The following is a 9,541-nucleotide window of genomic DNA, read 5'->3' on the forward strand; positions in this document are numbered from 1 at the left end:
CTGGGGCCACCCAGCAGGAGCTACAGAGAGATATGCAGATTCCTCCTCTTTGTATCGGGTTTGGAAGTGCCCAGATGAGGTCCAGCTGTGAAACAAGGCAGGCTGCTGCTGTCAGCTTTGGGCCTTCTTTTAATAGCTTTGGGGCTCCCTGACCCAGCTGCTGCCTGTTTGACAGGTTTTAGGCTGAAGAAGGACAGGCCATTCATATGCAAAAGCTGCTGTGCACAGCTTGGGTGGGGTTATAAATTGGGTGGGGTGGGGTCTCAGGGAATCACCAGGGCAGAACAAACAGCCCTGGTGATTCCAGTCAGCTCTTCACCAGAGAGGTCCCAGCGCAAGAACAATGACCTCCGCAAACACCTCCATCTGAAAGAAAGCCACCCTCGTGTTCCTGCCCTGATGCCAGACAGTCCAGTTTCTCCCCGTATGTGTCTGGGTCCCCCAGAGTCTCGCCTGGAACTGGAGTTCAGAGCAAGTGGGAGCTTGTATCTCCTCCCTCCTGGTTTAAAGAACAGCACATCCAGGTACCAGTACTTTCCGTGCCTCCGCACCTCCTACCAGTCTCAATGAGCTTTCTTCACCTCTCTGGTTGTAGTACTTCCACTCAGCCATCTTTCCCATGGTTCTGGATGATAGTTGCTATGTCTTTTAGTTGTAATTTTGATGTGGTTGTGAGAGGCAGCAAGTATAGGTGTTTACCTATGCCACCATCTTGGTTCTCCCCCATTTTCTGAAATAGGGTCTCATTTTTCAGTTTTCAAAATAAGAGAAACATAATAAACATCCTTTAAATCCTCTCACAGATCTATGGCTGCAGGAATCCATGGCTCTGTGTTTTGAGCTATTCTAACTCTATTAGTTTTCTTTCAGAATTCTTTCTTTCAACCATCTTAATTATCCTTTATACTTCTTCCCCTTAAATCCTGCCCATATTTTAAACCTCTAATGGCTCTTTCCTCTAAGTATTACTCTCATCCAGAGCTTTCCATCACCACTCATTATTTAGGCTTTTTTTTTTTTAATCCAGTAGCGCAGACCATACTTGGGCAGAGGGGAAGCCAAGAGACATGCCTGTTGGCTCAGGCAGCACAAGACCCTAGCCCTTTTATCATCCCATAGGAGCTTAGTTTAATTGTTGTTTTATTTTTAAAATATTTTTATGTTTTCAATATTTTAAAAATTCTATATATGTATATAATTTTAAACATTATATTAGTGTATAATCAAGAATAAAATTCCTCATTTCCTCCTCTTGCCCTGATTGCATGTTTTAAAGGTAATACATATTGTGATGGTTATCCTACCAGATTTTTTTCTGCTTATACACACACACACAAGCTTTTTTGTTTTTACCAATTCAGTGTTTTCTAGGTGGTGTGTGCACCACTCTCAAAAGATAGCTTTCTAGTGGGAACAAACAAACTGTCAGTACATATAGTTACAAGAATAAGTATTGAAAACATTATGTGAGTAAAAGAAGATTTTTGTATATGAACTTTTTTTTATCTTGAGAGATGGGTTTTACCTTGTAAAAACTAATTTTACACTAGATAAACCCTTGGCATCTCTCAGTGTAAAAAGAAGACAAGTGTATACTATATTATTCCATTTATACAAAGTTCTAGAACAGGCCAAACTAATCTATGGTGAAAATAAATAAGAGCAGGGTTTTTCTCTAATTGAGGAAGACAGGGACTGACTGGGAGGAGAAAGGAGAGAACTTTACAGGACAATAATGAATGTTATTTATCCTAATGGAGGTTTGGGATATACAGATGTATACATTTGTCAAAACTTGGTAAATATATAAGTAATACTGCATTTCATTGCATATAAATGTATATTAAAATAAAAAAAAACAGTAAACAAGTATCAAACTCTAACTAATGATATTCATGCTGAAGAATTTAAGAGGAAATATACTGATGTCTGCAAATTACCTTGAAATACATTAAAAACTGTGGATTTATAGATGGATGAAGGAATGGATAGATAAGTGATAATACAAGTTCAGTAGATGTTAATGGTAGAACCTAAAAAGTGGGTAAATGGCTGTTATAAAATTATCTTTGAAATTTTTCACAATAAAATAGAAAAAAGAATGTTTTGAAAACTTTTAAACACAATACATAGAATACTATTATCGACAATAACAATAAGTCCTCACATTTTTGGGCCCTTAAGAAACAGTGTGAGGGCAAGAGGCCTAATGCTCTTCCATATATCTTCGCAAATTAGTAGCTTTATCATTTGGATAGGTTCTAGGAGACCCTCAAGAAATAATAACAGATGGGAACACAAGTCAGTGTGCAGATGATGTTTTGTTGAGTTGTACACTTGACACCTGTATGGTTTTGTGAATCAATGGAACCCCAATAAATTCAATAAAATATATAAATAAATAAAAAGATTCTACATATAAGTGGGATCATATAGTAAAAACAGAATAATAATAGCTACAATTAATTGGACACTCTTGCATACTATTAACTTCAAATATATTATGGCACTAAATCCTTTTTCTTTGAAAACTAAGTATCAGTATCCCTATTTTAAGGAAAAGCAAGGATAAGAAGGTTCAGAGTTAAGCAACTAATTCAAAAATCATGGCCAGTGAGTAGCTGTGCCAGGATTAAAACTGGGTCTTACATAACCCCAAGCCCGTGTTCTGCTCACTGGAAAACACTGTCACTCACATTGTGCTCCTCCTGGCCTCTGCCTGCTAGTGAGAGCCCTGGACCTTGCATCAAGGAATGCAGGGGATGAGAGAAGAGGGGTCCCCAAAGTTGTTTTGGAGCAATCAGTGGAGCAGGTGCCTTGGTCATCTTCACCACCATGGTGAAGGGCTGGGGTTAGCTCCAGAAACCCTTGGCATCTCTCAGTGTAAGCTTCAAGATGAAGTGGCAAACAGCAGGCTTTAGGAAGGGAGCTAAAGACAGTAAACTCTAAGCCAGCAGTTAAAATCAAATGTGTCCTGATGTGTTGGATCAAAACATGGGAACCTCATGGGCTCCACCCTACCCCCCTCCCATCCTAACAGCTGCAAATGTTTATTTCTCTAACATCTGGCCAGCCCATGCGTAAACAGAACGAAGGGTCAGCATGCGGAAAGGATCTGAATGCCCCATTTCTCAGCCTCTTAAGGATTTAGTGAAATGGGACAGAGCCTGCATTAAGAAACTCTTCTTCATTTCATTGGGACTTGGGGAACAGTTTCCAAAGGCACTTTAGGATCTTTTACCTTTGAGTTCTTTTTCATGTCATCATAGAAAGATAGTGCTGGGGAGTGGTGAGAGCTCTGGATGGAGAATAGATAACCCAGATTCCAATTTAAGCTCCTCCAGTAACTGCCCATGAACTTTTGGGAAATTTTTTTTTTCTTTCTAGGTCTCACTTTACCATTTGAGTTATATGAGGGTATAGTTCTCTCTAAAGTTTTGTCCATTTTAATCTTCAAAATTTTGGCATAATTTGGTGGCTACCATATTATTTCTCTGTTTATTCAATAAGTATAATAAATTAAGTTTTACCTTGTTTTTCCTCCTAAAGAACATGCATGTTAGGACTAACCTCAGTGCTAAAACTAGAATTCAATCTATCAATTACTGCTTCTGTTTAAAAAGCTAATTATTTAACCAGGGTCTTTTTTTCTTCAAAATTATAAGCAGATTAAGCATTATCTGAGCCAAATTTTTCATGTGAAATATATGACTTTGAATTCAAACATATTTAAATTTTTAATACGTTTTTATTTCTTAAAAACAAAATCAAAGTAAAAGTCTTGTTTAAAATAAACATGCTATTAGCCTTGATAAATGAAATGCAAATAAAATAATGCATTATGAATTTACAAATGTACCTTGAATGCTAAGGGAAAGAATGTTGACATATTTAGTAGGCACTGGATAGCTGCTGAAAGTTTTTTAACCTAGGGAATAATCAACCTGAGATTAAAAATTGAGTTATTTTAAGAAATTGCTCTTCATAATCCAGCCTTTAGGCCTCAAGAAGATGGTAAAATTCATAATTTTGTTCCTATTTCACTAAATCCCATTTCCCCTATTTAAATCCTTTGTTTTTTCATCTCAAGGTGATCTTCTAGGTTGAATTAACAGAGTGAATTATTTCCCCAAATACCAATCAGCAAAATGAGATAAAGAAATAAATTGAAATGAAGAGAATGATAAATCGAGAGGAAATGGGTCCATCTTATTTTGTGCTTGTGGTTAAGTAGGAGTAACTTAGCATTTTCCTGAGTGGGAACCCATCTCTCAAGGAAACCCAATATTCCTTTCCATCCTTTCAGCGTTCCTATTGGCTCCACTTCCAAGGTATTTGAGACTGCTGGGTCCTGCTCCAACCCAGCAGAGGGCGCGCTTGGAGCAGAATTGGGGATGGTGGTGGGAACTTGGGAAGACACTCAACCTTCTGCACTGGCTGGCTGGCTTGGTGTTTGTTATCTGAGACTTCTGTGCTGACCTAAAAGACAGATCATTGATCCTTCTTGCCTTGCCTTATAGAATTCCACTCATAGTCCAGTTAAACTCTGCTGAAGACCCTGTTTTCCAGCTCTAACTTTCTTCCCACTTCCAATAAAAAAATGACTAATTGATTTATAGGACATGAGTTTCAGAAATGTGACATCCAAGCAATTGCACAGAAAAGATGCTGAGAACTGAGAAATCAGAAAAAGGTTAATCAGATAGGTGTGTGTCAGAAATAGTCAAATCAGCTTGAGCAAGATCTCCTGTCTACCTCTCCCTACCTCACCATTTACAAGGAAATTCATACATATTTTAAAAAGTGGTGGCAGATATCATGGACAGAGCCCAAATAACAACATAAAATGAACTAGGAATTGGTAGCAGAAATCCACAAAGGTTTTAAGCCCAAGAATGATGTAATTAAAGCTTAGCAATTGGGTTGCCTAGAAAAAGATTTATCCATTGCAACCCAGAGACTGAGCTTCAGCCAGTAGCAAAAATGAGCACCAAGAAACAGGGCAGGTGTGGCCTTTAGCCTTGGCTCTGAGACTTGGCTTTGTGTCTTGGGCCAATTCCCTTGGGCAAGTCTCCTTAAGCCTCAGTTTCCTCTTCTATCAAGTGAGGAAGTTGATCTAAACAATTTGTTTCTAGCATCCTAGAATTATAGTTTAAATTTTCTTTAGGGAACCCACGTAGAGCTAGTTAGGGGTAGCTTCATTCAGTCATTATTTAGTTAACATACATGTCCTTCAGGGAGAAGAAGAGATTGTGTCAGGAACTTCCCACCACATCCCTACCCTTATCCATATACGACCTTCATTCATCGGCAGTCAGGGTGTGGTGTGGGGGCTATAGGTGAGGGAGAGCACATTAGGTTCTGAGCTGGTTTATGGCCCCCAAAGTGGATTAGTGGAATTTGATCAGCCAACTCTTGTAGATTCTGACTTTTAGGCAAATAGAACACCCGCACTAAAAGAAACTTCAGAGTTCAGCTGCTCTCCCTTATCATTTAGTAAATGCTGAGACACCAATCTGAGGCCACACAACAACTGGTAGAATAAACTTGGATTATAGTGTCCTTATAGGTTAATCATAACTTTCACCAAAAAAACTCCTCAATTGCCAAGTCCATAACTCTATCAGGACTATTTAGATTTTCTCCTTCCAATTATCATCGGGTCCTTGCACTGCTTACAGATAATCACAATCCCTTCAAATCTTTTTACACAAAACCACAACTCAAATATAGGAGCACGAAGTCAATGGTTTGAGTGAAAGCTACTTTTAACCATGATGTTCTACAATTTGGATCTTTTACTTCAATTAAAGTTAGGAGGGCTTCAGTCAGTTCACTATTCATAAGTGGACTTATTTCTCCACTTCATATACTAATTTGGTCCAACTTAACCCTTATTTGTTTATTTACTTAGTTATGTAAACCTACTTGGAAAAACTATTTGAGGAAGCTTACAATAAAATACATAGGTATCTTTAAACCTAACTATAAAACAGGAGCATACATAATTGCATTAATTATCCCTGAAACTAAGGGAACTATTGAAACCACCAAAATGAATATATATATATATATTTAAATGATATTTTAATGATTTTTAAATGATATTTTCTTTTTGGCTATATGAGTTCACCAAGGGATTTTCTGTGTGAGTTTTTACATGAGAGCCATTAAATAACTTACCAGATAATATCCTGATAGCAACTTCATAATTAAGAACCTACTATATGTCAATCTTATAGCAGACCTTGGTAAATGTCTTCTAAGGCAGAGTTCTGAAGCCCCAAGCCATGTAGTCCTGGCTGGTAGAAGGCTTCCTGGAAACCTAATATAGGATAGTGTGAGTTCTGAAGCATCTTGAGGAACAGCTGGTTAGCATGAACCTCAATGCAGTCTCCTCAAATATCACTGTCTCAGCCGGGCTAGGAAGTAGAGAGCAGACAAGTCTAGACACAGGTGGCTGAGCAGGCCCTAAAGGGCAGATATACTGTTTTGGGGTCTGAAGAAAGATCTTTGGGCTCTGGATACTTAGGGAGTCCTTCAAACCTGGCTGAGATCATGAGAGTAGTCAAGCATCCTCCCTGAAAGACAAGGCTGCGTGTCTAACAGAGCAGTTATCTCATTCCTATTTCTTCCCCTTACCCAGACACACACACACACACACACACACACCCATGCAAGCTGTTTCCTCAATCTCTTTACTATACAATCAGCACGTGTTAAAGCTATTCAGGGCCATCTTACCCATTTATTTTAAAGACGGAAACTGAAACTCCGATAAAAGGGCACCACCATTTACTTAAGGCCAAACTGAAATGTGACAGACGCCAGCTCCAGAGTCTGCCTCTCCCTCTCATAGATGTGTCTCACTGGAACACGCTGCAGATCCTGCTGTGCCCATGCTCAGTCATCTCCATTGATGCCCCATAACCCTCAAGAGAGAATAAAATGTCCCCACCCATCATGGAAGCCCTCCATACATTGACCCTGTTTGCTCTCTATTCTGTCTCCCTGTTCCCTTCCTGATGACTTACAGGACTCTTGCTCCCACTCAGACCAGACTCCTCCCACCTGTCTTGAGACTGATTCTCCTGCCCATTTCCAGTTTCTAAAAGGCTGTTCTCAGTGAGTTGAGGTGTCCCAGAAGCTAAAGCAGCAACATAAAATGGCCTCACATACCCTCCTTGTGTGCCTCTCTGGAGAGGCAAAAACACACAGTACATTTTTACTTTTAATGATATTATTTTGTGTAATTACCAAGGCCTCTTAAAGCCTCAGCCCCCTCCTGTGTGGTAGGGATGGCAAATACACCCATTTTATAGGGGAGATGAAGGAAGTGAGACCCAGTGCCGAGAAAGGGCATATGATTCATCCTCCAGAAAGCAAAGCAGTGAGTCAGAAGGAGAAAGAAGACCCAGGCTTCCTGACGCTATGCTCCATTCACAAGGCCAGGCATCCTGCCTGCTGTTATTTCCAAATGCTTGATATCTTTAAAAATAAGTCAACAAACACTCACCCCAATTGGCTTACTTTTCATTACTATGATGCAAAAGGGCAAGGGACTTGTCTTTCCTAACCTCTGAGCTGCACCTAGAATATTAACATAGTTTAGAACAAACTAGCTCCCAGCTTTCCAAGTTGTGACCTCCTTCTGAGGCAACTATATAAAGGAAGGTAATTCTGAAGAGTTAGACTTGTCAAAGAAATTAGGCAGAGCCAAAAATCCAGCTGAGGTTGGATATGAGGGCTTCATCCCACAGACCAGGTGACCTCCTCTGGTGTTTGATACCTATTTCCAACAGCCAGCTGCTGTCCTGCTGGGTAGGGGCTGGAAGGATGGGAAGAGCTGAGGTCAACATTTTTGCTGGGTCAGAGCATTTTGCAATCCTGGAAAGGCCTGTCAAAAAGAAAGTGGTCTTGGGTCCTTCCGCTGTTCTTCCCCGGGGAAGAGGAAGAGGAACAAAGGGTAGCATGCCTCCAGTTTGGTGAAAAGGGGTGGGACCAAAGCCCCAGAGAACTGGGGAAGGGACAGCTCTGCTGTGTTCTTCAAAGCAGGTCATCAGATTTGCCAAGTCTCTACTCATTGTGCTAGGTCCTTGGATAGAGACCCTCAGTAAGGTGACCATGTAAGTTATCATTTAAACCATAATTCTTCAGGGTGAAAGAGGGAGCTATTAATGGTGACAACCAAGACAACAGAGATAAACTGGGAAGGCAAACCAGACTATATAGTTGCCTTAGCTTTCAGGGTTGAGACCAATAGCAAAGGGTCCCCTATCCACAGAGAACCCTCTACTCCATAAAGATATAATAAGCATAAAGGTGTCATAATCCAAGGCTGGCTGGTTATTGTGAAACATTATAAAAACAGTCAAAAGGAAGAGTTGAAGGAGAAAGAGATGACATCTAGAAAGGAGAGTTGGCATTTGAGCCGAGTTTTGAGGATTTCAAATGATTTCAATATGTGGCAATGAGATATTTTTAAATCCAGGTGATTTTTTTAAAAGCCTCAGCCCAGGCCCAGTGGCAGGGGAGCATGGGGCCTCTGTGGGGCATGGTGAGGAGGCAGAACAGGTCTGATGTGGCTGCAGTGGAAGGTGTAGTGAGACCAGGCAGGGATGAGGCAGGAAGGGTGCTGCTGCCCCAGTTGGACTTGGTTCTGATTCTGAACACCGCCAGGAATGAACTGTCCTTTCATAATTGGGGTTTCACAGATCAACTTTCCCTGTCTTGGACTTCGGTTGAGACTCCCCAGATGTCTAGACTCATGTCGCATAGGTTGCTGTTGGTCTCACCAGGCTGACTAGCTTCCCTACCACAAGTAAATGAGTCTCATTATTTGAGGAACTAAGTACAGGACCTCTTCTAGTTTTAGTACCAAGCACTTTCTCTCTCCATCCAGCCACTGGAGGAGGGGGAAGTGTCTGTTTATCAATCCAGTGGGACTAAACTGCTTAAGGAAGGTGAATTTTAGGGGTTATCCCCTTGTGAATATTCAAACCTCAGAAGCTTCCTGGTAAGACAACCACTTGTATTCTTATTTTCCAGGAGTAGATACAAGTCCAAAGAAAGTTTGGACCTGGGAGCTTTCAGAGGGGTGAAGGTCAAGGTAGGGAGATATCTCTGACACTGAGCAGAGCTTTGTAGTTTGTAAGAGTATTTGACCTGTGGGTCTCACAACTCATTGTTACTGTAGGTCAGGAAGGTGTTATTACTGAGGACATACAAGGGAATTAAAGCACAGACAAATGGGTGACTTATCCAAGGTCACACACAGCAAGTGACAGAGCTCAAATCTCCTAGAGCCAGGACGTGTCCTGGTGTACCAATCACATAGCCTGGTCTCAGAAAGAAGGAAACTAGAGAGAGAAATGGGGGGAGAAGGAGGAAGAGGTGGCAGAGCCCAGCCCAAGGAGGGCAGGAAGAAGGGGGAGAATTGGAGGAGAGGGATGGCAAAACCTTTCACTGTAGTGTGGGGTCTAGGATGGACCTAGAACCTTTTCCCTTAATGTTTTCTTCCTCACTCCTTGTTTTTCTCCAG

The sequence above is a fragment of the Myotis brandtii genome, unplaced genomic scaffold (genome assembly GCF_000412655.1).
Source record: "Myotis brandtii unplaced genomic scaffold, ASM41265v1 scaffold483, whole genome shotgun sequence".
Taxonomy (NCBI): Eukaryota; Metazoa; Chordata; class Mammalia; order Chiroptera; family Vespertilionidae; genus Myotis; species Myotis brandtii.